Source organism: Monodon monoceros, unplaced genomic scaffold (assembly GCF_005190385.1).
Source record: "Monodon monoceros isolate NGI ecotype Baffin Bay Population unplaced genomic scaffold, NGI_Narwhal_1 Super_Scaffold_16, whole genome shotgun sequence".
Taxonomy (NCBI): domain Eukaryota; kingdom Metazoa; phylum Chordata; class Mammalia; order Artiodactyla; family Monodontidae; genus Monodon; species Monodon monoceros.
In genome coordinates this window covers 8310017-8314304 of record NW_021703772.1, presented here as the reverse complement: position 1 = coordinate 8314304, position 4288 = coordinate 8310017, and positions in this window count along the sequence as shown.

Sequence of the window (4288 nt, the reverse complement as noted above, 5' to 3'; positions counted from 1 at the left end):
TTAGAGGGGCTGCCCTGGGAGTGAGAGCTGGCACGGAGCACCCCGCCCGAGGAGCAGCCGTCAAAGACTCAGGCCCAAATGGTCTCACTGGCGGGCAGAGGCCAGGGGCACCACGCTCATCCTGCACAGGGCTCCGGGGTACATGTGTACGCAGGGCTGCAGGGCTCCGGAAGACTCCAGGCACACGCTCCCGGGAGCAGCTGCGGAAGGCTGGGGAGCAGCTGCGGAAGGCTGGCCCAATCCCAGTGGCCACCACAAGGTGGCAGCAGCTAGAGCAGTGACCATGCTAACGCGTGCTCATTACCGCAAGTGTAGAAAGCCAGTAGGGGACGTCCCTGGGGGTCCAGTGGTTAAGACTGAGCGCTCCCAATGCAGAGGGCCTGAGTTCCATCCCTGGTCAGGGAACTAGAGCCTGCTTGCCACAACTAAGACCCGGCGCAGCCAAATAAATAAAGGTGATTTTATAAAAAGCAAGCAAGCAAGCAAGAAAGCCAGTGGCAACATCAGGTACAGGGGCAGTGGGTGAGGGGTGCTGCCCCAGATATGATCACACAGATTTGTGGGAACAAAGTTCTGACCTGCTCTGTTCAGAGCAGACCGGGGCGGTGGCTCCTCAATGTCACGATCATGCAGTGGTTAAGAGCGTGGGCTTGGGCCAGAAAGCCTGGCTCACACCCCAGGTCTTCCCCTGTCTGAGCTGCAGTTTCCTCATCTGTATAATGGGGTAACAGTACTGCATGCCTGACAACCACAGAGAGTTATTCTCTCATAGTTTCGGAGGCCCCAAGTCTGAAATCAAGGTGTCAGCCGGGCCGCATTCCCCCCGAAGGCTCCGGGCGAGGGCCTCTTTCTTTCTGGGGTCGCCAGGCCTTCCTTGACTTTCATCACTCTGGTCTCTGCCTCCATCTTCACGTGGCCCTCTTCCCTGTATCTGTGTCCTCTCCCTTCTCCTTCTCCCTCATTGTGTCATTCATACCCACGGGATTTTAATTTATGGAAGTGACTGAATGGTGACACCGAGAGGTCCACGTCATTGAAAGAAGAATGTATTACACGTCCTGAGGGAAGGGGCCTGCCCCACCACACAGGACACACTGGAAATGTCAGCGTGTCGGCACGCAGAAGGCAATGAGTGAGGGGAAGCCCCGGGCAGAGCCTTTACTGGAGTTCCTGTGCGGAAGGCGAGGCAGAGTTAACAGTTTAGGATTGGCTGGTGTGAATAATTCCAGCGGGCTTTCGGCTGCAAGGGTGGTCTATAGCTGCCTGGTACCTGGCCCTGGGATGACTTAGGGAAGGGGCAACATGGGCTTGCTGTGTGAGAGTCAGATAAGAGGCTTTGAATCAGCCCGCCTGCTAGGAGAGGAGAGTCCCAGGCAAGCTGACTTGCAGGAGAGAGGTAAATTCTTTGGTCAATAGTTTGGCCTGGTGATGAATGGATGCCAAATAGACACACAGAATCTAAGAAAACACAATTAAGACACTCCTCCTCTCTTATAAAGACACTAATCATTGGACTTAGGAGCCACCCTAATTCCAGATGATCTCAAGACCATAAATTATGTCTGCAAAGACTCTTCCAAATAAGATCACATTCAAAGGTTCCAGAGGTTAAGATATAGACATATCTTTTGGGGGGTGGGGTCACAATTCATCCCACTACAGATGCCCATTGGCTGGATTTGTTTATAGCTTTCTGCTCATTAGTGTATCTCTCTCTCTCTGTTTTTTTTGTTTGTTTGTTTTTTTTGCCCCTGCAGCAAGGTTTGCAGGATCTTAGTTCCCCAACCAGGGATTGAACCCCAGGCCCACAGCAGTGAAAGCACAGAGTCCTAACCACTGGACTGCCAGGGAATTCCCATCTGCTCATTAGTGTAGACTCTAGGGGAGAAAAAACAACTTTTGCTTTTTTTGTGGTTGTTTTAAATATTTATTTATTTATCTGGCTGTGCTGGGTCTTGGTTGTGGCATGCGGAATCTTTAGTTGAGGCATGCATGTGGGATCTAGTTCCCTGACAGGGATCAAAGCCTGGTCCCCTGCTTTGGGAACGCAGGGTCTTAGCCACTGGACCACCAGGGAAGTCCCAATTTTTGCTTCTTTTGATGAGAAGCCCTGCAGTGCTTCCTCCACTGTGACGGCTTTAGCTGAGTGCCAGTGCCAGGGAGGAATCCAAGGGAGGGTGTAGGAGGGACCCTGTGGAGTGATTTCTGCTTACGATGGAGAGGTCTGAAGCCCAGGCACGAGGGAGGTGACACAGGAGCAGTGGCCATCGTGGTCAGAGGATCCAGGGTGCTCTGAAGGGATAGGATGGTGGGGCCTCCATGGCTCAGGTGCCCTGGATGACTTACCTTAAGGAATAGGCCGCTATTCCTTAAGGTACCTTCGGTTGTTTGTAATGGAAAGCCCTGACTCAATTTGCTGAAACAACTTGGAAACAAATCACCTCCCATCACAGGAAATCTGGTGGCTGAGTGACTGCAGGTACAGTTTGATCAACGCTTTGCCCTACTTTCCTTTGATCCCGACTCTACCATTCTCTATGTGAGGATTTTTCTCAGGCCAGGTGCACTCGTGGTCCTAAGAGGCCCAACTAAATATGTTCACGTACAAGAGCAGAGCAGGACCACATCTTCCTGTGTCTCTTTTTTTTTTTTTTTTTGCGGTACGCGGGCCTCTCACTGTTGTGGCCTCTCCCGTTGTGGAGCACAGGCTCCGGACACGCAGGCTCAGCGGCCATGGCTCACGGGTCCAGCCTCTCCACGGCACGTGGGATCTTCCCGGACCAGGGCACGAACCCGCGTCCCCTGCATCGGCAGGTGGACTCTCAACCACTGCGCCACCAGGGAAGCCCCTTCCTGTGTCTCTTAATGAGAACCTCCCAGAGGTCCTGGCAGATCACTGGCTCTCATGACTCCATGGCCAGCATTGCAGGAAGGCCTGTGCCTGATCCAGTGACCCCTCAGGGAAATGGCTTAGACCATCAGGACCCAATCTCAGAGCTGGACTGGGGCCGGACCCTCAACCCCACTATGCATCCTCCTAACTATGGGTACTCCAGATCGATGCTTCCCATCACCCACATGCTAGTACAGCAGAGGGTCTAGGGCGAGCCAGTCTCAAAGGGGACAGGCACTGGGAGACACTGCCAGAATCCCCCGGGAACCTGGTGAAAGGGCCATTGCCCTGGAGCACTCTTGCAGGTGCCCCACCAGCAAGTGAATTATTCATTCACTGCAGCAACTACAAAAACGGGCCCAGCCGCTCCGCGGCATGTGGGATCTTCCCGGACCGGGGCACGAACCCGCGTCCCCTGCATCAGCAGGCAGATTCTTAACCACTGCGCCACCAGGGAAGCCCCATCTTGTTGTTTTTTATCAAAGTTTCATTATGGGGACTTCCCTGGTGGCTCAGTGGTTAAGAATCCGCTTGCCAATGCAAGGGTCACAGGTTCGATCCCTGGTCTGGGAAGATCCCACATGCCGTGGAGCAACTAAGCCAGTGTGCCACAACTACTGAGCCCGCGTGTTGCAACTACTGAAGCCCGCGTGCCTAGAGCCCGTGCTCCGCAACGAAAAGCCACTGCAGTGAGAAGCCCGCACACCACAACAAAGAGTAGCCCCCGCTCAATGCAACTAGAGAAAGCCCACGCGCAGCAACAAAGACCCAGCGCAGCCAAAAATAAATAAATTAAATAAATTTTTTTAAAAGTTTCATTATGTAGGTAGGATTGACTCAATCATTGATGATTAATTCACTCCACCTCCAGCCCCTCTCCCTGCTCAGAGTTGTGGGGATGGGGCTGAAAGTTCCAACCCTGTAACTACATGACTGGCTCCTCTGGTGACCAGATCCCATCCTGAAGCTACCTAGTCACCTCATTAGCATAAACTCAAGTATGGTCAAAAGTTATGAATAACACAAGTCACTCCTATCGGGATATTCCAAAGGTTTTAGGAGCTCTGTGCCAGAAACCTAGGACAAGGAGCAAGTATATATTTTTCATTATACCACAGGTAAGGACTCTTATTATCCCCATTTCCCAGATGGGGGAACCGAGGAACAGGTGTTAAGTAACTTGCCATAGGTTACACAGCTAGGTATAGCAACAGCAGGATTTGAACCCAGGCAGCTCAGCTCCAGCTCCACACCTGTTGCCTTGCTGTGTGGGACTCTGGGGAATCATGGAGCGTGGCCTTGAAAGGAACCCTAAGTGTAGCTCCCATCAGAAGGCAGGGCAGACAGCCTCCCTGTCGGGGAAACAGAGCGTAATCAGGTACAGTGGGGATGCGG